The following is a 27,498-nucleotide window of genomic DNA, read 5'->3' as shown; positions in this document are numbered from 1 at the left end:
GTCAACATATATTCTAAATAGATAAGGTTCATCCCAGTAATACATGCGGCAGTCACGATAAAACCTTTTCTTTTGTACAGAGGAAAGGTCATAGGGAACTATACCGCATGCCAGGTAATTTGCAAAGTTTGTCCATGGAACTTCCTCAAGGCTTGTAGCGAGTAGCTACTCATCTAGAAAGGTTTCCAGAATATCCTCAACCTCAACTGAGTTTTCAGCTCCCTCAAGTCGTGATAGATGATCAGCGACTTGGTTTTTTATGCCCTTACGGTCATAAATTTCAAGGTCAAACTCTTGTAGTAACAGCACCCAACGAATCAGGCGCGGTTTGGACTCCTTATTCTCAATCAAGTACCTGAGAGCTGCATGATCAGTATATACAATTACCTTAGAGCCAATCAAGTATGATCTGAACTTGTCGAATGCAAACACCACAGCCAGCATCTCCTTTTCAGTCATAGTGTAGTTCAGTTGGGCTCCACTCAGCATTCTATTGGCATAGTAGATTGGGTGCATTAGCTTGTCTTTCCTCTGTCCCAGCACCGCCCCCATTGTATAATCACTAGCGTCACACATGAGTTCGAATGGTTGCTCCCAGTCGGGGGCGACAATGATGGGTGCTGTGACTAGCCTCTTTTTAACTCCTCGAATGCTACCCTGCAATCATCAGAAAACAAGAAAGGGTGATCTTTTTCTAACAACTTACAGAGAGGGTTGACAATTTTTTAGATGTCTTTTATGAATCTCCGGTAGAACCCGGCATGCCCGAGGAAGCTCCTGATTGCCTTGCTGAAGTGGGGGCTGGCAGCTTTGCTATCACGTCAACTTTAGCAAGATCTACCTTATTCCCTTGCTTTATACCCGGTGTCCCAAGACTATGCCCTCTTGTACCATGTAATGGCACTTCTCCCAATTAAGTACCAGGTTAGTCTCAATACATCGTTTCAACACTCGGATTAGATTTATAAGGCACTCGTCGAATGAGTTTCCCACCACTGAGAAATCATCCATGAACACCTCCATTATGTCTTCGACCATGTCAGTGAATATGACTATCATGCACCTTTGGAATGTGGCAGGTGCATTGCATAGGCCAAAGGGCATCCTCCGAAAAGCATAAATGCTATATGGGCATGTGAAGGAGGTCTTCTCTCTGTCCTCTGGTGAAATGGATATTTGATTGTACCCTGAGTGTCACGCCCCCTTTTTTCCCTCTACGGAGAGAGAGGTCTAAGTTTCGACATTCCATGGGGTGTGATAACTCATTTCCTTTTGGGAATTGGGTATTTGAAGAGTCGCCACCTAACGAGTTATGGTGCGTTAGGGTACCTAGAGCAATTAACTCTTGGATTGGTTTGCATTACCAAAGATTAGGGTAATGGCTCGAAATAACCTCGAGGGGAAGGTGTTAGGTACCACTCTTGGTCCACAGCTGCGGGTCCTGACTGAACTTATATTTACAAATTAGTCCATTACAAATAAATAGTTGAATCAAAATAGGTTGCAAGTAAAACACGTTGGATGACTCAAGTAATAAGATAAAGATTTTTTGAACAAGTTGTATAAAACAAAGGTTTTAAATGGAAAAAGGAATTTTGGAAAAGAAGGAATCCTAGGTTGATTAGCCTATAGGATCACCACACATAATGTCTGGTAAACACTCCTCAATGAGGGGCTACACGTGACATTAGCGCGTAGTCATCATATCTCATATCTACCCTTCCTATCCCCTTAGTGGTCATTCAAAGCGAGTGTTAACGATCTCTATTGTGTGCTGTTACCCGTCCCTTCTTAATGGTCCTGGAGAGAGTTAGGACCTTTACCTATAGGTGGTTCTAGACAGACCCCTAAGGTTTTAAAGGTGAAAATACTAAGGCGACATGCAAAGAACAATTAGGACTCTTAGCAAATAAGAACAAAAGGGAGCAATTAGAGGCTCAAAGTTTTCCTCCTCAAACAAGGCACATAAACAGCACGACTCAAGCACAAATAAGGCCTTTTGTTAAACAGTACCCTAAGGCATAATGTCTAAATGAATGTACAGAAAACAGGCAGTTTGTTTTATAAACTCAGAAGTAATGACTCTATCAGTTACATACTGATCTTAAAGCTTGCTTAAACAGGACAACATTAAGTCACAGAAATAGTTTCAGAATTGCATGTTTTGAAAACGCCCTACAGGTTTACCTATACGCGGAATACTGATGACTACACTAATGTTGTATTGTGGTCCGGGCCCAGGCCAAACGGGCCTAAACGGGTCTGGGCCTAAACGGGCCTGGGCTTGAGGCGGTCCCAGGCCAAACGGTCCCAATGTGTGGAACCGGCCCACGGTGGTCCTAAGCCCACATGGTCCCGGGCTAAATGGGCCGGGCCCGCGGGCCTAACGGGCTTTTTTCGTTTCGGGCTATTTTTTTTTAATTTTTTTTTATCTAAGGCACTTTCTTGTAAACTATATATGTATATACTAGTATAAATTGCTTATATATAGCTATATAAATATATATAGTATATATAGTATGTATATATAAGGGTGTATTATGTGTATATATAATTATATATTGCCTTATGTAATATATATTGTCTTATATATATGTATGTATATATATATATATATATATATATATATATATATATATATATAGTTTATATGTATTAGAGATATATATAGTGCCTTATATATATGTGTATGTATATATATATATATATACACACACACACACACACACACACACACACATATATATATATAGGCTATTTTTTTAAATTTTTTTTATCTAAGGCACTTTCTTGTAAACTATATATGTATATACTAGTATAAATTGCTTATATATAGCTATATAAATATATATAGTATGTATAGTATGTATATATAAGGGTGTATTATGTGTATATATAGTTATATATTGCCTTATGTAATATTTTGTAGATCTCGATTTAATCTAACCACTTTAGGGCCCACGGGCCTAAACGGGCCTAGCGTGTGTTCTGAGCTTTTTTTTTAAATTTTTTTTATCTAAGGCAATTTCTTGTAAACTATATATATATACTATATACTATATCAAATTTAAACGCAAAATAAATTGCAAAGAAATATTCAAGGGAATGTCTTATATATTTTACTATTACGACATTAACAAAGAATGGCAATATCTTTCTTAGTCTTCCTCCCCCCAATGGAATGAGCACAACAAGGTACTAATACCACCATTAAAAGGAAAAAAACTAAGGAAGATGTGCCAAAATACAAGTTACATGTTAGTCTATGTATTATCTCTAACAAATCTCATAAATCCTTCAAGGTCCGGAGGAATTTCTGTTGGTGGTGGTGGAAAAGAAGCTTGTTCATCACCGCTTCCGGGCGAAGCAGCATCCTGCGCAAGTTCCGCTAGCATTTCTTCATAAGCTTCATCTATCTCCGGTTGTGATTCTGCAAGTCCAAAATTTCTTCTTTCCGAACGGATCCAATCTCTGAAGAGTAATGATTTTTCCAAGCTCTCCCTTATAGACGCTCTATGATCACCGATTTGAAGTCTCGCTTGACTGAATGTGCTCTCTGATGCCACTGTTGAAGCTTGAACACTTAAAATATCTCAAGTCATTCTTGAAAGAAGCGGATAGTGTTTTTGTTTGTCCTTCCACCATTCCAAAACATTGAAGGAGCCGTCGGGATTCTCTGATTCAAGTCCCTGCGACAAATAAACTTGAAGCTAATTTAGTTGTGAACTATCACCAAAATTATCACCTTGAGAACCCCTGAACTCCATCCAAGAACTAAGGCTTTTAGACCCACAGTTCTTTTAGATGCTTTCGAACTAGACGAAGTAGGAGTTGGAACATTTGGTCTAGCTTGATCTAAGGCAAGTTGATAAGCATTATAAATCATTTGAGCATTTATTTTAATTGAGGCTTTTGCATCTCCAAGTGTAGCAAATTCCTCAGCTGAAAGTGATAAAGTGTTATAAATTTTTGAATACCAAAAGTGAGGACCTTCTAATTTCATTGTAAGATTTAACAATGCAGCAACACCAAAAATAGGGAGGATAGGGAAAAAATATTTTTAAACTTAGCTTTCATAGAATTAATAGCTTTTTGATAAATTACTTCACCCTCTGAAAATTGAGTAAATAAATCTACAAGTGCTGTAATATAAACTAAACAGTTAGAAATAGTAGGATAATATTGGCCAGATAATTCATTTGTAGCAATATGAAATTGTTCTAAAAAGTCTACAAGTATTTTAACATTACTCCAATCTTGATTTGTAAGGTGCTCATCATCATCATCATCACCATCACCTACACAAGCATTATACATTGCGCTTATTGGGTTCCTATATTCATATACAACAACTAAACTTTCATACATGTAATTCCCATCTAGTTGGACAAGGTTTAGGAATATTTCTTTCTCTAAGGCCAAATTTATCATATTTTTTAAAATAGTCTCTAAGACTACTTCTACGGTTTGAATAAAAAAGCCAATTAAGAGCCATTTTAACCTTTTCAATTTCTACATTTAAAACTTTCATACCAGCACTGGCGATTAAATGGTAAATATGACAAATACATCTAACATGAAAAATATTACTAAATGCAGGATTTAGTGTAGTTGTAAGCAAGCCTATAGCGTTAGTGTTACTAGAAGCATTATCCATTGAAACCGACATAATTTTATCTCTAATGCAAAAATATCTACAAATATCTGCAACTGTGTTAGCAATAAACTTACCTGTGTGGCGTGAATTAATTATTCTATAAGCAATAATGCGCTTTTGCATTATCCACTCCTCATCTATCCAATGACTTGTAACAGTTAGATAATCACAGTCATTACCACTTCTACCAATATCAGTAGTAATAGCAATGCGACAATCTATATGAGTAAATAAATAGCGCAAATATTGTTCATATTCATGTTTATATTTATAAATATCGCTCTTTACGGTTGCGCGAGGCCATCCTTTATAAGTAGGATTAAAAACTCTTCTAATATAATGCACAAAATGAGGGTTAGAAGGAAAACTATAGGGTAAGCACATAACAGTAACCATTTTTGCCAATTCTTCACGATCTTTATTTGGATCATAATATAAAATGCCACCGGTAACAGTGTTAATTTCCGGTTGAACTAGATTTGAACCTGTACTAGGGTTAACCGTAGTATCTACATTTGTCCCCTCTTGCGCAGCTTTCATTTGTAAAAATCTAGCTTTATCTCTAGGGTGTTTCAATATGTGTCTAGTCAAACTACCCGTACCGCTACGGTCTCCAGTAAATTTATGAACTAGTTGAGACCCACAAGTTTTACACTTAGCCTTATTTTGTTCTCTTAGTTGAGTAAAAAAGTGCCAAACAAAAGATGTTTCAAGCCGTTTAACAAATTGTCTATTAAAAGTAGGGGTTACTACAGGAGGGTCAGGCGAGACATCATTTGGGTTATTAACAGGACTAGTAGGTGTATCATCTAAATCCGGTTGCATTTCATCTAAATCATCATTTTCCTCATCATTTTCAAAGATAGTTTTATTAGGATAAAGAGCATTCATAACTTCTTCATTTAATTGTTGACCTGGTGCAACATCATGGCAAAATTGACTATCGAAAAATTGAAAACAAGGGTTATCACTATCAAGAATAACAAGTGGGGGAGGATAGGTAACAGGTCTGGGTCGGGGAGCCAGGGGAGGAGTAGTAGCTTGGCTACTAGATTCACCAATTTTAGATTTTCCCTTACCGTTACCACCAAAAAAAAATCAAAGAAAATGCCATATTAATTATAATTATACTAAATAAAACTAACAAAACTATAATATTAAAACTTAAGAGTTGGAACGAGTTTACCGAATTGACGAACAACTTCTTGAAAATTGAATATCGTTGAAGACTTGAATACTTTAATTCACCAACTTCACAATTTTTCACGAAATTGCAATAATAAAGTAAGCAATTATAGAAGAAAATTAGAGAGAGATTGATGAATTTGTGAGTAAAAATGAAAGAATGGGGGGGGGGGGTATTTATAGTTGAGAATTGGGAAAAAATATAATTATAAAAAGTTTGGGGTTAAAACAAAGTTTGGGGGCCAAATGGCTATTTTTTAAAGTGCCAAATGGTTGAATTTTGATGGCCAACGACTAGATTTTAAAAATCTGACCGTTGGCCATTTTTTTTTAAAAAATAATTTACAAAATAGCCATTGGGACCCGTTTGGCCCGGTTGAACCGACCCAGGCCCGCCTGCCGGTCCCGGGCTCACGGGCTATTTGGGTTGGACCGGCCCGCTACGGGCTTATGCACCACTAGAGACCGGGCCCGCGGTCCTGGGCCGGTCCCGGACCACAATACAGCCTTAGACTACACTTTATATAGAATGAAACAAGGCAGGTTTTGAAACGGACTTTTTAATCCCTATAGGCATGTTGTCTAATACAGTTTAAGGCAGTTTTTAAAGAACTCGTTTCAGGAAATATAAACCGCTAATTAAGCCAATTCAGAAGTGAGATAATCCTTAGTTTATTTAAACCGAATTAGTTCAGATTGACATGCAGAATTTCTGGTGTTGTCTCCTATAGGCATGATATCTAGTCGAATACTAATTTTAGAAACTTGCAGGCATGAACACATGTAAACACTTGTCATAATAGAATTTGGATTAAATTATATCCTATAGGCATGACATCTATTTGTGAAGCTGATTTTAAGACTTGTAGGCATGATTTCTATTACGTAATTATTTGAAACCTATAGGCATGATTTTTAACGTGGTGAAATAAACATGAGAAGATGTAAAGTTCTATAAGCATGATTTCTACGTGGTAAGGCAATCAGATCAAAATGTAAAGTCCTATAAACATGATTTCTACCCGTATTACCCCATATACATGTAGCTACCCATCCCTTTTCACTAATTACCCCAATATTTGTTTACAGGTTATTACAGGCCATATGAATGAATTACATAAGTATATAAAGGAAATAAGAAGTTATTATATAGGGAGCCTATAGATAGGCCCAGATCTCCAAAGACTTCAATAGCCTCAAATGCCTCAATTCCATAGACAAATTCATAGTCTAGGTGCATCAAAGTTTTCTAAGTATCTCAAGGATCCCGGACAGTGCTTACACCCAGACTTGGTAACCAAAATTGAATAAGTGTAGTGTGGAAGGGCCAGCCTCAGTATGCCAGAGTTCAGAGGGTTCTCAAGAGGATCTCAAGACAGTACACATACTAGAGGGGGCAGAACTTATTGACTTAGGAGTAGAGTGAGAGTTCTTGACACAAATTGAAAGGTTTTTAAAAGGAAGTTTGTTTGAAATAATTTAGTAAAACAACAAGGCAGTTTGAAAAGAGAGTGGAGTAGTGAACAACAGTCCAAACACAACACCTTTAGGACGGGTTCATACACAGTCAGGGGCCACAGAACCAAAGCATCACAAATAGGGGTCAAGGGATTGGGGGATACATAGAACACTTGATTGTAAACACATAACAAGCAAAGGTCTTAGGGATTAGTGCAGACATGCTCAGACACAACTAACTAGACATAGTCACAGAACTAGACATAAAGAACAAACTTACATACAGGGGTGATAGGGATTTGGGGTACATGGAGAATATGAAGATAAACACATAACATGCAGAGGTGATTGGTACAGACATGCTCAGAAACGATTGATCAGACATAGAGGGGGAACATGTTTATACTGATTCTAAGGAAGGGGAGTTCATAACATGCTAGTCATGTAAGCATACTAACTACAAGTCTCACAACAAAACCATAGATAAAAGCAAACTAGAAATAGGATAAATTGAAGGAATAAAAAAACCATATTGTTGTTGGAACTTGAATTGAAACTAGAACATACCAGTAGAGAAAACAGTAAACAAAAGTGAAGGAGCAGGAGAACACAATGGTTAGCCTTGGCTTGCAGCCGGCCAACTTAAAATAGTAGCAAGTAGCACAAAGAGAGCAGAAAGTTTAAGTATGAGAGAGAGCTTTTGAACCAAATTGTTTGTGTGTTTGTGCTAATAAGAGAATGCGTATATATAGTTTGAAGCAGGTAGCAAATAAGGTAAAAATCAAAGTTCATCAGTAATTATGGGGACTCAGAATCAATCAGTCATGAAATTAAGGCAAGTACTCCCTTTAATTGAGGAGTTAACTTCTAAACGGTAATAAATATGTGACAAATAAGGAAGGAAATCGTATAAGGCTGAACATAACAAATAAGAAAATATTTTCAGCATAGTACAAGTACACAACATGTAATAGAGGCTAGGTTCAACATATTTCAATCAAGAAAAATACTTAGGAAATCAATTAATAGCATAACTGACCATAGAATAAGGTCAGAAAATATTTTACAAGGTTAAAAATTAGTAGAGGTATCATGTAAAATCAGTGAAAGATTAATCACAAAGACTCAAGGATTCAAAAGTAGAAAATAGCACTGATTTAGCACAACTTTATAAGAACAAGCACATAGTAAGCAAAAACCAGAACTCTAAGAGGTCGAGTAGGACAAAAATCATGTATAAATTAGGGATTCATGTAGAGCATAGTCTGAATTAGTAGAATAAGCATGATACAGGTAGGAGAAGTGAAGAAACATAAACATTGGTGAACAAAATAGGGCAAAATCACACAATAGGCAGAGATAACCATAATTAGGAACCTTAACAAGCAATCATAGGGTAAAATCACAGAATCACGGAAACATATAGATTAACTGAACACGTTTTCCAAACAAAACTCAGAAACCCCAAGATTAGAACTAAGAAATTAGGGTTTTCAAAAGAGGCGAGTTGAAAAGGGAGTAAAATCATAGAATCAGTAGAAATATGCAAGAGATAGAAGTTTAAACATAAAGAATCAGTTTAAACAAAGTTTTAAAAAGAGTTCCGAAACCCTAATTTTAGAAGAAGACGAAAACACTTTGAAATTGATAATTCTCGTAAAAGAGTTTCAAGAACAATGTTAAATACTAAAGAAATCAACTCGAATCGTCTTAAATCTGTACAGATCTAGGAGATACCAGGAGAAATTAGGGTTTTAGAAGAAATCCATAGAGAGATGCAAGAACCTGTATAGAATCTCAAGGATCGTGCCAAACACATCATGATTTTGCTTGAAATCACACTGAAGGAGCCAAGAACAGATAAAAGCAAACCCTAGATGCAAGTCAGCGTGGCCCAGGCCCTTGAAGGCCTCAGAGAAGGCCATGACAATAGAGGAGCCATTGGAGGCTTAGGAGTTGAAAGGAGATCACCTTAGAAGACCGAAGAAGGGAGTTAGAGGTTGAAGGAGCTAGGGTTAGGTTGAGAGGTTGAGATAGGAGAGGAGATGAGAGAATACAGAGGCGACAGAATTGAGAAATGAGATAGGGTTAGGGAGTCGTTTGGGATCAAAAAAGTAAGAACTCATGAGGGTCGTTGATCTTTTAGATCAACCGCCAGGATTTGATGGGTCTTGGGTCGGGTAGGCGGGTTTAGGGTTTGGGTCGGGTGTTTTTAATCTGAGATTGGGTTGGGGTTGGGTTTAAATTGGTCTACAATTGAAATGCAAATCTGGATATATTTTAAATAGCCAATTTTCCCTATATAATTTATAATAAATAATAAATAATTTTTGGAAAATATTTTTATATACTAAAATGATTTAAAATAGATATTTAATATTTTAAAAATATAGGAGATCAATTTCACGCATATAAATGTAATTATATACTAATGGGGCTAATATTGTAATTATATGCAATTTAGTTTTAAAAAATACCAAATGCAATTATAAAGATATATAAAAAATATTTTTACCATATTTTGGCATAAATATAGAAATTAAATGACTAAATCACCATAACAATAATTTGAGGGATAATTACTGGGGATTTTATGAATAAAAGGGAAGGAAATAAATCAATTTAAATACTTAAAATTATGGAAAAAATTATAAAAACATTGTGCATGCTTATATATGCATATATATACTATTTTGGAAATATCTATGCATATTTAAAATATATAGGGAAAAATTGGATATCAACACTAAGTACCCATCTAGAAAACAGAAGTGGGACCTCCCTGCCAATCTGTCAAGCATTTGATCAATGAAGGGAAGTGGGAAGTGGCCTTTCCGGGTGGCCAGATTTAATTTCCTGTAATCCTTACAAATTCTCCAGCCTATGACGGTTCTTGTCGAGATCAACTCATTATTATCATTTTTTACCACTGTCATACCGCCCTTCTTAAGAACATATTGCATAGGGCTAAACCAGTTGCTGTCAGAGATACGGAAAATGATTCATGCATCCAACAACTTAATCACCTCTTTCTTCACCACTTCCTTCATGTTGGGGTTCAGCCTTCTTTGATGCTTCCTGGAAGGTTTGTGCCCCTCTTCCAGCAGAATTTTGTGCATACAATATGTCGGGTTGATCCTCTTAATGTCTGTCATGGTCCACCCAATGGCAGTCTTGCACTCCTTGAGTACCTGCAAAAGTTGTTGTGCCTGCACATCTAACAAACTAGATGAGATAATAACATGTAATATGGAGATAGGTCCTAGGAACTCATACCTGAGATGGGCGGGCAGTGGCTTCAACTCCAGCTTTGGTGGTTCTTCTATGGATGGCTTGGCTGGAGGAGTTTCTCTGTTTTCTAAGTGCAGGGGCTCGAAATCAAGTGTTCTATCCCAAAACCCTCTGCCTCTAAAGCCAACACCTATTCTGCCAATTCTTCCCCATTCACCTCATCCAAATTTTCCAGACATCCAGCAAGAGGGTCCTCAATGGTCAACATCTCATCATCTGCTTCTACGATTACATCCACGATATCAATAAGAGAACAATTAGCGAATTCACTTGGTCGCCTCATAGATTTCTGCACATTGAATGTTATCTCCTCATTGTTCAACCTCATCTTGAGCTCCCCAGTTTCACAATCAATGAGAGCTCTCCCTATGGCTAAGAACGGCCTTCCCAAAATTATGGGAATTTCTTCATCCACCTTGCAATCTAGAATCACAAAATCTGCAAGTTATATTGTCACCTCTGTCAGTTTCGTTGAATCATCTAGCTCAATAGGCACTGGTACAAGTGTTTTAGCCTGTCTACTTTCTCGAGCCCTCTCTTGCTCCAAGTCTAAGTCTCTGACATGACGTAGACCCACTGCCATTAGTTTCTTCGAGCCTTGATCTTTTGGATTTATCTGAGTATCTGCAGGTAATGTCCCACGAGGATGATTATTCAAAGACATCGAAATCTGGCCCATCTACACTTCAATATTCTTTATAGCTGACTCATGTGCATCTAACCTTTCACTCATTTTTGCATTTGACCCAATAACCTGCTGCATCATTGCCTCGAGTCTGGCAAACCCATCTTCCTGTCTTCCACCATGTTGTTGCTGAGGAGGATGATAATCCTGCTGCTGATTTTGCTTGTTATATCCCTGTGGCCTTTGGTAAGGCGCAATATTATTGTGAGGTCGCATACCTTTCATATATACATTGTTGAGTTGTGGCTGGACTGGCCTATATGGCTGGTTTTGTTGGGCCCAATTCTGACCACCCTGTCTCTGGCCCCCATAATTAGACACATAATTCATGTCCTCAGGATAATGATGATGCCCACTTTCTGCATTCCACTGGTTACCAATTGGCTGACTAATGCAAGATGTGCATAAGCCCCCATTGGTAATATCAACAATGTGTACCTGCTGCTTCTGCCCAGATTCTTCCACCTTTTTGGTGAGTATACTCATCTGTGTCATTAATGTGACCATATTTTCAGCAAGAGTGTTGGATGGATCTAAGGGCACTGAATGAACTACTGGAGTGATAGGTGCATTCCTGGTTGTCCACCCCGAATTCTGTGCCATCTTGTCAAGCAGGCTCTGGTTTTCTCTCCATGTTTTTCTCAAGAATGCTCTACCAGCTGAAGCATCAACATTAGCCTTCACGCTATCTATCAAACCCATGTAAAACCACTGCCTCAACATCTGATCTAGAATACCGTGGTGCAGACATATAACCAACATCCCTTTGAATCGTTCCCACATTTCTTGTAGTGTCTCCATTGATTTCTGTTTGAATCTCAAAATTTCATCAATTTGATGAGTAGTCTTGTTGGGTGGATGAAACTTATTCACGAATTGCTTGACTAACTCCTCCCAAGTCATGATGGAATTAATGGGGAGTAAGGTTAGCCAGGTCTGGGCAGCTCCTGTCACTGAGAATGGAAACAACAACAACTTTATTGCTTCCTGGGTTACATTTGGCTGCCTCTGAGTTTTGCAGATTGACAGAAAATTCTTCAAGTGTTGTTGCGGATCTCAATGTATGACCGCGAAAATAGTCCCTTGTTTTGCAACAAGTGCAACATATTGTTCGTGATTTGAAATGACTTGGCCTGTATCTGCAGGACTAATATCGTTGTGGCCAAATTCTTTATTGTAGGTTGTGCCCAGTCATATAGAGCAGCCTCTGGCAGAAGAGGTGCCACTGGCGCCAATGGTGCAGCTGGTTCTAACATATTGTCCCTCATGTCTGGTTCGAGTTGTTCAGTTGATTATTGTTGTTTGTTTTTTCGGTTGGCCAGATTCAAGGCATTGAGAACTTTCTCAGGATCTGATAATGCTTCAAATACTTCACCGGTTCTCGATGAGCTTCTAGGCATGCACCTGTACAACCAAGTCAACAATCGTTAAAATTTCAATGTATAGATTAAAAATAAAGAAAACTGACTACACTAAGAATTTTTTTTGTATTTCTTTCAACTGTAATTGATAACATAGTTAATTCCCCGACAACCGCCCAAAATTTGATCACGCCAAACTATGTCTTGTAAAAAGGATAAAGTTGTCGCTGCAAATATAATCCTAGTATTTAGCTCAGAGTCGAATCCTCAGAGAATTAACCTACCAATTACTTTTGTTAGACACACTAAATTCTTTGTAATCAACTTCCCAGATATTTGAATAACAATTGGTGATGGTTTAACTAACTATAACTGAATAAAAGCAAGTAAACTAACAACTAACTATGATTGAGTTGTAAGCAATTAAGAGAAGGATGTAAGGTTATGATTTCCCCTATTGATGGAATCCCTTCCTGTTATGTTTCGCATAGAATTGTCTAATCGTCTCTATCAATCATGAGCACTCTTACTACCGTAAATCTCTCCTGAGTAATTACGACAATTTACTAGACACACTCTCCTGAGTTACACTAGTTGACTTTTATTACAGCTCACTTTAGATCGCACCCAAGGCTTCGTTATCCCTAATCCCACCTTTAAACTCTCAGTTATTGATTCCTCATATACTTTGGGAGTGGTGTTGTTCAACAATTACCTAAATATACACTCTCTCCTCAGTAATACATACTAAATAGGCACAACTAATTAAGGATCCTATCAATTAACTACAACAAAGACGCAGTTGAACAAATAGAGATTAAACCGGGCAAACTATATTAACATAACACGAAGTTCATCCTTCAACAGGTTCCATCAAAATCCTAGACTAAATATTTAGCTACTCATAATCTTGTTCATCATAAAAATAGCAAAATTCATCATAAATGGTAAAATACAAAAGGAAGAAAGGAATAACTCGATGTTGAATTATCCTCCTTGCCTCTTACCTCTCCTTGCCTTCAACTAAGCTGTAAAAACCTTGATAATGTCCCTTTGGTCGAGCTGGACCTCTTGTAGGTTAAGTTAAATTACCCTCGAACTTCCAAGTTTACCCCCGAATTATATGTTCTGAACTGGACTAACACGGTCGCGCCAGTAGGCGTGCTAATGACTGCGCATATGGCATAGTATTCTGCCTCAAAATCCTAGGTTAGCGCGGTCGCGCTAAGCTTGATCATTTTTTCAGCTCCTCTTTTCTCTCTTCTTTCAACGTACTCAACTCCGAGGGGCTTTCCTTGCTTCAATTTAGCTCCAAACACAGTCCTAAGTCCTCATAAGCGCAACTCGCTCCAGCAAAACATGAAATTCACAATTAGAGCCAATTTATCGTCATTTAACTATCCGAGAACAGTGAAACATCGTCAAGCTGGGGAATAAACAGTCGCCAAATTATGTGAATCTAGCCTATTATCACCCATGCATATGCCATGGGCTATGCCACATGAAAATCAACGAATCAGACGGAATTCCAATTTTATGGCCCTAAAATTTCCAGAAATGAGGAACGGTCATGGCAATGCGATGAGTATTGTTTCTTATATCATTTTTAATGGGCCGAAAAGTTTTTACGCAATTCGGGTCTGGTCACCCAAACCCATGAAGATGGAGTGGGCTATAGCATGCGAAAATTTGAGAATGAGGCGGAATTCTAGTTATATCGCCCTTAAACACTAAAAAACAAAAAACGACCATGGCGAGCCGATAACTATTGTTTCTTAGGTGTTTTGATAGGCCAGCAAAATAATAGGCCATTCGGGTTCGGTCCCCCGAACATATATATATGGCGTGAGCTATAATACACTAAAATTTGAGAATCGCACGGAATTTCAGTTTTATGGCCCTAAAATACCAAATAACAAGGAACGGTTATGGCGAAACAATGGCTATTGTTCATTAGGACACTTTTGTTGGGCCGACAAAAATTTAGGCGATTCGGGTCCTATTGCCCGGGCCCATATAGATGGTGTGGGCTATAACACACAAAAATTTGAAAATCAGGCGAAATTTCAGTTTATGGCCCTAAAATGCGAAAAAATGAGAAACGAAATTTCAGTCTGCCTCGTCATCACCATTCCTCATTTTTTCCATTTTAGGCCATAAAACAGGATTTTAGTACGATTTTTGATTTTTCGTGTGCTAATATTCATGCCATCTTTATGAATTCGGACAACCGGCCTCGAATTGCCTAAAATTTTGTAGGTCCATCAGAAACGATCTAATGAATAATAATGAGTGCCTCGCCATGATTGTTCCTTATTTTTTGGTATTTTAGGGCCATAAAACAGGAATTTGGGACGATTTTTGGTTTTCGTGTGCTAATATCCAAGCCATCTTTATCAATTTGAGCGATCGGCCCGAATCGCCTAAAATTATTTGGGCCATCAAAAATGACCTAATGAACAATAGTCATTACATCGCCATGACCGTTCCTTTTTTTTTTGGTATTTTAGGGCCATAAAATAGGAATTCAACATGACTTACGATTTTTTGTATTGCTAATGTCCACGTCATCTTCATGAATTAGGGCGATAAGCTTCGATTCGTCAAATTTTTGTTGGCCCATAAAAATTACCTAATTAAGAATAGTCATTGCCTCGCCATATGTGTTCATCGTTTTTTGGCATTTTAGGACCGTAAAATAGGAATTCAGCACGATTTTTAATTTTTCGTGTGCTAATGTTCACGCCATATTCATGAATTCGGCGACTAGCCAAGAATCGTTTAAAATTTTATGGGCCCATCAGAAACGATTTAATGAACAATAGTCATTGTCTCACCATGATCTTTCCTTGTTTTTGGCATTTTAGGACCATAAAACAGAAATTCAACACGATTTTTGATTTTTCATGCGCTAATGTCCACACCATCTTTATTAATTCAGACAAACGACTCTGAATTGCCTAAAAAAATTTGGGCCCACCAAAAATAACCTAATTCATAGCTTAGCCATGATTGTTCCTCATTTTTTAGCGTCTTAGTGCCATAAAACAAGAATTTAAGACGATTTCCGATTTTTTGTGTGCTAATGTTCATGCCATATTCGTAAATTCGGGCAAGTGACCCCAAATTGCCTAAAATTTTATAGGTCATACAAAACGACCTAATGAACCACAGTTATTGCCTTGCCATAGTCGTTCCTCATTTTGATGGCGTTTTAGGGCCATAAAATAGAAATTCAACACGATCTTTGATTTTTCGTGTTTGTCCACATCATCTTCATGAATTCGGGAGATCGGCCCCGAATCACCTAAAATCTTGTGGGACTATTAGAAATGACCTAATTAACAATAATCATCACTTCTTCATGACCGTTTCTCATTTTTTGGCATTATAGTGCTATAAAACAGGAATCCATGTCATCTTCATGAATTCGGGCGACGGGCCCCGATTCGTAAAATTTTGTTAGCCCATCAGAAACGACCTAATAAAAAATATTCATTAATTGCCTCTCCATGAAATAATAAAAAATTTGTGTTATATTACCTCTAAAATACCAAAAAATAAATCCGAAAATCATGGCAAAGAAATGAGTATTGATCACTAGGCCGTTTCTTATAGACCTATAAAATTCCAGGTCAATCAGAGTCTGTCGATGAAATTCTACAAAATTAGCATATACTAATACATACAGAAATAAATATAACTATAAATTTGTGTTACATTATCACAAAACGTCGTAAACTGATGGGTTGTCTTTTCCTCTACATGCTAAGCTTAATTCATTTTTTCCTCTCTATTCCTCTCTCTCATGCAATCTCAGAGACTTAATTCTGCTTACACCGTAGAGATCTTCATTCACCATATATTTGAGTTGTGGCAAAAAGTGGGCTTTCTTCACATTTCTGATGCAAGGCTAGACCTTTAATTACACTCTGTTTGGATCATTGTTTCCCGTCATTTTATAATGTATCGTATCATTTTATGAATACAATGTTTAGATAGATTGTATTGTTTGTTATTGTTAAATAATATTTTGCTGTTTGGTTTGACTGTATTGTAGTGTACCGTAACTGATAAGTTTACTAAAATACCCTCAATTATTTAAATATTAAATTTATCAAAAATTATGCATAAAAATAATTTTAAAAAATAAAACAGAAGAAGGCAAAACACCTTATGAAAGCAGAACAAAGGAGCGAGACAGAAGAAGAAAATACAAAGGAGCACAACTAATTAAAATTGAGTTAAAAGCAAATTAGGAAAAAAAATAAAATAGAAGGCGACAAAACACCTTTAATGTTGGCGACAGAAGTTCTAAAAAAAAAGTAGGTCATAGGTTGGAGATTTGGAGTTAAAATAACAAAAAAAGCTAAACGGTAAAATAGAATTGTGTAGTAATAAGTTAGGACATAATTGGAAAGAAAAATAGGAAACAATCCCAACACACCAAATCGGTTGTTTCAAAAAAGGGGATTTTTCATTGTTCCGGAACAATAGATTTAACAATACAACACAATCAATTTTAATGAAACAATTAAAACAAATATTGTTTTGGGATAACAATACAATACGATACATCGGGAACAACCATCCAAACAAAATGTTAATGTTCGGATTATATTTTAATTGACTACCGTAATGGAGGAATTAATAAAATGATGTGAAAAGCAAAGATTTTATATATATATATATATATATATATATATATATATATATATATATATATATATATATATATATATATATATATATATATATATATTTTGGGCGGAAAAAGATGTACAAATGATCACTCTTGTTAATACCTAATTACACAACCGAGGCCTTGAACATTAATAAAATGAGTAAAAATCATGAAATACAGGTACAAATTTTTAGCAAATATTAAAATAAAATATTAGTCATTTTTTATTTATTTATATTTTTTTCAATAAAGTTACTTGGTAAATGTATAGTGAAAAGTGATAGTATTTGGTGAAATGATTAAAGCTGCGGCATCTACTCAACCATGGGCGAATGCAACATATAGTTACCGGATTTAACTGAATCCAATACTTTCGACGCGAAACATAAATTTAAATGTAAAAATCACTAAAATTATAATAAATAATAGATATGAATTAATAATTTTAAAATATAATGGGTTCAATGCTTATAAAAACTTTAAATGTTGACATAGAATTAAAATTCTAGATCCGCCGCAGAACTCAACCCCAACTAATCCTCCCCTAAATCCTGTTGTAAGAGTCTCATGCAATTTGATATATACTTTGAAAGATTTGTTCCTATTCTTTCTCTTTGTTCCTTCTTTTTTGTGTTTTTTCCCTATAACTTAAGAGTTTCCTGAAAAATAGGGTCCTGAAATTCAGATGTTGGTTTTTGTATCAACACTTAAACTCATTTTCTTCTTTATACCATTCTATTTATAGAAATTCACACACACACACAGAGTGATAGACAGAAACAAGCTTCAGCATGCATATTTTGTGTGTACAGGACTAAAGATATGGTGTGATTTTGGTTGGTTTTGGCAAGTCTTGGTTTGAGCTCTATCAGCTTATCAGGTGATTTCATTGAATCTTTTCTTGAACTTAATTTATTCTATTATAGTGAGTTGTTTTATACTGTATCCAAAATTTTGAGTTTATAAATTTTGAATTTTAGAAAAGAAGCTTATTAGAAGGGGAGTCTTGGAGTAACGTTAAAGTTGTTTCCGTGTGACCTATAAGTTACGGGTGTGAACCCTGGAAACAACTTCTAATACTTGCATTAGGGTGGACTGTCTGCATCACACTCCTTGAGGTACGATAACTCTTCTTCGAACCCTGCATGAATACAGAATGTCTTGTTCACCAGGCTGCCCTCTAGAAAAGAAGTTTATTGGGTTTTAAATAAATTAGTTTATATATATTTCATGAATTTTTTAACATAAATACATAATATGATTAGCCAAAGTTATTAGGTTCTGTAGAACACATAGGTAGAACTATAGTCGATGAGTGAGCAGTGCCGCATTAACTTATTGAGACTAAAGGAGTTAACTAAAAGTTGCTTTATGAATAATGCATAATTCCTTAAGCCTAAAAAGTTTCTCTCTAGTCAAGACTTTGAAACACCACCAGTGTGTCTAAATGCCACCAACACCCAACTCCTTAACAATTCCCCCTAAACTGCCGGATATCAACCCAATCACCAGCCCCATGGAAGCCAAATCCATGACAAAAGAACCTATTTCTTTTAAGGATAAACTCCTTAACAAAGAGATGAGCCTTAATATAGATCTAACCTATGATTCATCACTTCCACAATAAGTCCCAATGGATTTCCACTATGGCACAAAGATCCTAAGCGAACCATCAATTCCCTCCCACGAGTATAACATCTCAGTATCTATTACGAATGAAGACAAACAAAGAATCTACCTTCCATGGAGGTACTCTTTAATCATTAAGTTACAAGGGAAGAGGATCACTCATGATTTGTTGAAAAAGAAATTAATAGATCTTTGGAAATCATCAGAAAACTTCCCACTAATTGATCTAGGAGAAGACTACTATATCATTCGATTCATTAAAGAAGAGAACATGGCTAATGTATTCCAAAATGTCCTTGGTTTATCTATGGTCACTTCCTCTCAGTCCAACGATGGATTCCAAATTTTGTAGCATCTAAAGCAACACAATCTTTTACTGCAATCTGGATTCGACTTCCCCAACTTCCCACTGAATTTTACGATAAGGAAATACTACAAAAAGTAGGAAGCCCAATAGGAAGACTCCTGAAAATTAATGCTTATACGTCGACAGCCCTCCGAGGGAGATATGCTCATCTCTGTGTGGAACTCACTCTAAACAAACCTGTCACCCCGTTCCTCCTTATAGGATCTCACAAACAACATATCCACTATAAAGGTGACAAATTCCTATGTACAACATGTGGTCACCTAGGCCATGTAACAACTCAGTGCAATCACCCCAAAACCATTCAAAGGCAGGAACCACTCATCAAAGATCTAGACACAATCCAATTCGGGCAAACCAAGTTGGAAGGACTATGGAAAACTGTCCTTTTCAAAAGAGGTAAACGAAGAGATCTCCCAAGAAATGTCTCAGAATTGCCAGAGATTGTTCAAGGACCAGGTATTAGCGTAAATATTTTTGAAGCCAAGTCAGGTAAATTTCTATCCTCTCAAAAGTTTTGTTACAAAACTAAATCTCACCAATTACAATCTTCCAACAATGGTAAAATAACCCTCTCCCATACCCTAGCAAAAACTCTAGTAGTTTTCATGTGCTGGAACAAACCAACTCAGATGATAATTACTCTAATGACGTGAGTAACAACCTTAATACAAACGTTACCAATATTAATTACGATAATATTCCCACAATACACAATAAAAAAACCCGTTAAAAATAATCAAAATACTAATCTCCCTAACAAGGATATTACCAATAAAATAATAGATAAAATAATGGGCCCATTTTTCACCCCACACGCCCAAACTTCCCCCCTATCAGCTACACCCACCATACCACTCACCCAATCAAACCCTAATAACACCCATAATACCACCCTACCTTACAGCACACTCCTCACTAATGAAGATCCTATTAATCCTACCCCTAACACCCCTCTATTGTGCAACATTATCCCAACCAACTCCTCTCCCTTGCGTGCAGAATCTAACAGTAAATGTCTGTCAAACAATAACCAAGCCAATGAACAAATGGCCATTGATATTCCCTACAAAAGACACCCCATCCTAATTCGCTCATGAACCAGAAAATCTCTAATAAATACACGCCAAACCAGTCAGTTTGCATGCAAGAAAACAAATCAATAATTGAGATCCTAGGAAACATTAACTCTCCTCTGTCCCCATTAAATTGTCAAAATTCTATCAAAATGCCCAGAATCCCAATCTCAACAAGAAGACGCCATCGTCTCATCCAACTCCAAAGAATAACACTCAACTCAAATATGGAACCCAATCCTCCTCAAAACCACCAGAATCAGAACCAAAACAATCAGCTAAGGAGGATACTGATCCAACCTCCTCTTCCTCAGAACCATCAACCATTATCCTAGGTGGAAATAGGGCTTCTAGGCCATGCGCTCTCCTTCAACATCACACTATAAGGGAGGGAAACATTGATAGTGATCCAAAATTCTCACTACATTGCTCAACTGATATCCGAAGGAGTTCGCATGGCGATGAACAATTACATCAACCAAATATGGTTGAACAACATCTTAAACCCTATAGCCCCATCTCTCACCACCAACCAAATTCAAGCAATAAGGGGGGGGGGGGACTAGAACATGCCTCCAAACTTTGTCCAAATTTAGAATCCAATTTCGGTTGTAGATCTACTCTTCTTCACCCCGGAATTCCTAACCACCATGAATCTAGTGTTCACACCTTGGACTGCACATGCAAACCCATCACCACCTCCGGATGTACCAGTTGTCCAAGACATGCAAACCCTTCACCCTTATCAAAATCAAAACTAAATGGAGCAGGAAATGGAGGAAGAAATCGATCCAATAAACTTGATCCCTCAAAATGTGGTCGAGGATTCAAACCTAGACGAGCTAAAAATCTTTCTATTTATGGAAAGGCAAGAGCAGAAGCAAATTCTTTACTGTCCGTTGGCCCTGTACAAGTGCACAATGGACATAAGACCACCAGCAGACCCTACCATAGGAAAACACGCAGTGATTCTCGTTCCTTTTCAGAGGAGGAATCCCATATTCCCAAGGAGAATGAGGTAAAATGGAGACCTGAACAACCCGGTCTTAAACATGAATATATCAACCACGTTAATAATTTGGAACATAAGAGGGGGTAACAATGATAGTTTTAGGCTAAGCTTCAGGGATCTAATTGAAACACATAACCCTAGTATGGTTACACTTTTGGAAACCAAGATGGACATCCACCTCTCTCCTCAATCCTTTTGGATTCACAGATATGATAGAGATTCTAGCAGATGGTCAGTCGGGAGGTATGGTTATCTTGTGGGATCATACCAAGGTTATGGTCCATAGCTTTGTGCGTAGAAGCCAGGAAATTAGTGCCACAATCGAGGTATTCTCCCTTAACAAAACTTGGTATTTTACTTCTATTTATGCTAGTACTGATAGTAAAATGAGGAACACTATGTGGAATAATTTATTAGATATTCATAGTAAAATTAGTGGCCCTTGGTTAATAGGGGTGATTTCAATGATGTCATATGCTCCGATGAGAAATTAGGTGGTAGAAAAATTAATCAAAATAGAGCAAAGGTCCTGTAGGATTTTATTAACCACTGTAATCTTATTGACCTAGGTTTCAAAGGTCCTAAATTTACGTGGTCGAATAAAAGAAAAAAAATAAAGGCCTCATTCTAGAAAGGTTAGATAGGGTGTTTGCCAATAAGGAGTGGATTGAATCTTGCCCTGATGCTTACATTACCCATCTCTCTAGAATCCACTCGGATCATAACCCCTTATTGATCACTTGCAACCCTATAAAATGTAACACCTTTAAAAAATCTTTCCGACTAGAGACATTTTGGTGCCATCATCCGGATTTCATAAATTTAGTTAGAAATAGTTGGAGTAACTCCAACTATATTCATAGCTCCCAAAACTTTAAAGATAATATCATACAGTGGAGTAGGAATCATTTTGGAGATATTCAACTTAAAAAATCTAGGATTATTGCTAGACTAAACGGCATTCAATGCTCTAATAACTATAACTCAAATTTTTATTTAGAATTTAGAATCTAATCTTCAACAAGAGTATAGAGAGATTCTTAAATTAGAAGATGAATACTGGAGAATTAGAGCCAGAATGTCTTGGATTCAAGAAGGTGACACGAATACAAAATTCTTCCATATTAATGCAACCAATAGAGCTAGGAAAAACAAAATCGTTTATTTCAAAGACGAATTTGGTAATTGGATCAATGAACCTAACAAAACCCTAGACCACACACTCAACTACTTTAAGAATGCCTTCCAAATTGATCATTCTGCCTCCAATTGGTCTCTTATTAAAAACAATCCAAAATTTTTTAACAACCTTGATCTCTCTACCCTTGACAATCATCTTATAAAGGGAGAAATCTACAAGGCAGTCTTTTCCTTCAAACAATTTAAATTCCCGGGTCTAGATGGCATACATCCCTTTTTTTACCAGAAATATTGGAGCATTGTAGGCAAATCAGTTATAGATTTATGTACCCAAGTATTTAATACTCAATCTCTACCTAATGATATCAACAACACCTACATTTGTCTAACCCCCAAAGTCCCAAATGCCAATAATCTGAAAAACTTTAGGCCTATAGGACTTTGCAATACTATTTATAAAATCATTACCAAAATCATTGCCAATAGAATTCAACCTTTCCTCAACCAAATTATAAGTCCTTTCCAAGCTAGCTTCTTAAAAGGGAGAAGGTCTTCTGATAATGCCATCATAATCCAAGAAATGATGTGCCATTTTAAAAAAATGAAAGGGAAAAAAGGCAACATGATTCTAAAATTAGATCTGAAAAAAGCCTTCGACAGATTGGAATGGTCTTTCATCTACTTAACCCTTTCTTACTTCCAATTCCCTACTAACATAAAAAAAATCTTATTATGAATTGCATCAGCACTAGCAACATTGCCATTTTAGTAAATGGCACTACAACCTCTTTCTTTGCACCAAGTAGGGGTATCAAACAAGGCTGCCCCCTATCCCCCTTTATATTCATTTTTGTGCATGGAAATGCTATCCCGACTAATCTGTCACCAAGTTGACATCAATCTTTGGGACCCCATTAGACTAAGCAACCATAATACTAGCATATCTCACTTGTTTTTTGCAGATGATATTACCCTCATGGCAAAAGCTGATAAAATAAACCATCAAAGAATGCCTTAATATTTTCTGCAATATGTCTGGTCAAAAGATCAATAGGGGGAAATCAAAGATTTTATCTCCCAAAACTGTCCTATTCAAGTTACCAGAGAAATTGCATCAGGTTTTAACATCAATATAGACAATAAGTTTGGCAACTACTTGGGGTTTCCAATTCTTAACAATGCTCCCAAAGCAAAAGACTACCAATTCATTATTGAGAAAATGCGGGCCAAACTTTCAAATTGGAAAACCAATTTTCTAAACATAGCTGGTAGGACTACCTTAGCCCTTGCTACTCTCAACTCTATCCCAAACCATGCTATGCAATATACTTTGCTCCAAAAAAAAACCCTTAAACTTATTGATCAAATTCAAAGGAATTTTGTTTGGGGCACTACATCAAATCAGAAAAAACTTCACCTTATTAATTGGAACACTGTTACCAAGCCCAAAACTCTAGGAGGTCTAGGAATGAAACATGCCCTTTCAAATAATAAAGTTTTACTAGGTAGTCTCTCTTGGAGACTCGTTAACAATACCTCATCACCTTGGGCAAATCTCCTAATACGCAAATACTGCAAAAGGAATATCAAACACACCTCCTTCATTTGGAAAAGTGTTGTTACTGGCTGGAAAATTTGTAACCAAGGAATTCAATGGCTTCCGGGCAAAAGCTCTAATCTTAATAGTTGGGAGACCCACTGGATCCCTCAACTCTTAACTCTTAGAGCTGGCATTGAGGGCCCTCTAAACAAAAATGAAGCTAACCTTCCTATTAAGAAATTATACCACAAAGGAAAATGAAATTTTCAGGAAACTTCTTTTACTATCCCTTCCTCTATCATGGACAAAATCAATTCTATCCCCTTACCCCTCCAAAGTATAGATAAACCCCTTTGGAGTCTCAGCCCAAACGAGATATTCAACACAGAATCTTGCTACAACTTACTAATCCAAAGGGACATTAGTAACCAAGACTTTGTGTGGATATGGAAACTATCTTGCCCTAACAAAATAAGATACTTCTTTGGCAAATCCTTCACAATAAGATTCCTTGTTGTTCATATCTCCATCACATTGGAATAAATATAAACCCCAATTGCCCTAGATGCAAAAACCAAGAGGAAACCATCACTCATATTTTCCTCACATGTCCCATAGTCTCAGCGATATGGAGACAGTTTAATATCACAAATATGAACACTAATCCGGACAAACACTGGCTAACCAAGCTAAGAGACATAAACCCAATTCCCCTGAAAATTCTTTGGAACAATCTCCTACCTTTCCTTCTATGTGGGATCTGGATCAATAGAAACAACAATAATATCAATAACACCCACTACTCCCCCCGTATGAAAGACATCTCTAACCTAGCCTGTGAATTCCTCTTTTTCAACTCCACTGGCACAACAACTATGGATAAACCCAGCATTAACATAAAATGGTATCCCCCACAACACGACTGGTACAAACTAAACACAGATGGTGCTTTTAAACACGAAGGTAACAAATCTGGTATTGGGGGAGTGTTCCGCAACAACAAAGGAAGATAGATATTAGGTTATTAGAAAATGGATAAGGCTATATCACCTCTGCATGCAAAACTTCAGGCAATCCATGAAGTCATGAAAATAGCAACCTATTACAACCTATTTCCACTAGAAATCGAAACAGACTCCACTGATGCTATACATGCACTTAATAATGATCATCTTGTTATGACTAATATTATTCATGCATGCAGGTTATTGATGCTCCAGCGAAAGGACATGTCCCTACGGCATAACTTCCGGGAAGGAAACCAAGTAGCTCATCTTTTGGCAACAGATGCAAACAAAGACGCCTTTTGGCAACCATGCAAGAAGTCACCAAAACTACATCCAACACCAGCTCATTTTGTTAACTCTCAACTTGCTTAAGATATGGATGTTGTTTACCTTTCCAAGAAGTCACTAGACATTATGGCTTGTAATAGACTAATACTCCTAGGCAACTAGAATGTCACAAACATTGGGATACCAAGTTGTGACAAGCTGCATTCTCAGATCTTATGTACTAAGAACAATCTTTAATGCTTTTATAATATAAATATCCTTATTATCAAAAAAAAAAGGTAGAACTATAGCCCTGCCTCCGTATAGTGGAGTATTAGGTTTTATTCTTTGGTTAGACCTTGGGATTGAATCACAAGTGAATCCAGGATTTTAAATTAATTATGTAAGATAATATATTATTGCATTTGTATTAATTTGAGAAGTCGATCGATACAAATATAGTACATCCCTACTAATAAGTTTTTTTAAAGAAATTTCAATCGAATATATGGTTAAATAAAAATCGTAGGTGTTATAAATCAATAAAAAAAAGAACTATTTATAGGGAAAGAGTGATTTAACCACCAAGTAACAAACCCTAAAATCTCTCTAAAATATAGACATTCACCATAAATAAAATACTATTTATAACACCCCCACCCTTGAATGTCTATTCAACAGATAATGTGTCTCGTTAAAATCTTAACTAAAATAAAACTAGTGGGAAAAATATTCTAGTGAAGGAAAAAGAGTACACATATCTAACAATACGCCTTTTGGTTACTTCATTAAAAACTTTGGAAGGAAAACCCATTGGGACAAAACCTTATAAGGGAAAAAGAATACAATGCGTATTAACTCCCCCTGGTAAGAGCATCAATTCACATCCTTGAGCCTTCGCATTCCAATCTTGTGCACCAGCTTCTTGAAGGTTGACATCGCTAGAGATTTGATGAATAAAATAGCCATATTAATTCCGATGAATATGTTGCACCTTCAAAATCCTTGCTATCACATTATCATGCTTATAGTTATAGCAAGATACGTATGTGCGCAGATAGCACTTAGGATATAGTACTTTAGGACCAAGTATTGTATATGCTTCAAGCAATTTAAATCCTTCAAGGATTGTCATATAAGTCATATAATAGACTTTAATTAGATGCATATCAAGTTTTAATGTCATGCTAGACAAATAAGATATCGAAAAACTAATTGCACATATCATTGACTTTATACTTTCAAGTGTTTGAACTACATGTCCAAAACTACATGTCTTTCATATGAAACCAAATTCTACTTGAATTGTTTCTCCAGACTTAAGATCGAGACCAAGTAACCTAGGCTCTGATACGAATTTGTCACGACCCCAATCCCCGGTCGTGATGACGCCCAACACGATGCTAGGCAAGCCCGACCAATTCGTCATTCACAATCCCTTATGTAGAATTCATTACCAATTAATAGGATTTAATGCCAAATTAACATGATTATAACTCTGTAGTAATAGATAAACAGAACGGAAAATCCATAAAATATCAATATAAATCCCACCGATCTGGTGTCACGAGCCAAGAGCCTCTAATACAAGTCTGTGTAGCAACTTATACATAGAGTTTGTCTAGAGTGCGAAAAATAAAGAGGATAAGGGGGAGAAATCGGGTCCTGCAGACCGCCATGCAGCTACCTCGATGGCTCCGAAATACGCTGAACAGCATCAGAAAGCTCAAACTATGCCTCTGGGATACCCGTATCTACACACATGGTGCAGAGAATAAAGTGAGTACTCCAACTCAGTGAGTAATGGCAATAAATAATGACTGACAAAAAGAAAACTCGTAAAACACTACGCAGTTCTATATTAAAATAGTGAGAATATCAAAAACAACAACTGAATGAAGAAGTCAATTAAAAGTCCTTTAAGCCAGTATTCATTTCATTTACTCCTCACGATAACCGAATCCATATTTGTACTGCTGCGGCGTCTAGCCCGATCCATATAGTATACTGTTGTGGCGCGCAGCCCGATCCATATATATATATATACTGCTGCAGCATGCAGCCCGATCCAAGAATAGTCGACTGCGCTCACTGGGGGTGTGCAGACTCCGGAGGGGCTCTTTCATCCCAAGCGCTATA

Source organism: Nicotiana tabacum, chromosome 9, assembly GCF_000715075.1.
Source record: "Nicotiana tabacum cultivar K326 chromosome 9, ASM71507v2, whole genome shotgun sequence".
NCBI classification, from domain to species: domain Eukaryota; kingdom Viridiplantae; phylum Streptophyta; class Magnoliopsida; order Solanales; family Solanaceae; genus Nicotiana; species Nicotiana tabacum.
The sequence above is the reverse complement of the archived record's forward strand: the minus strand, read 5'-3'. Positions refer to the sequence as shown.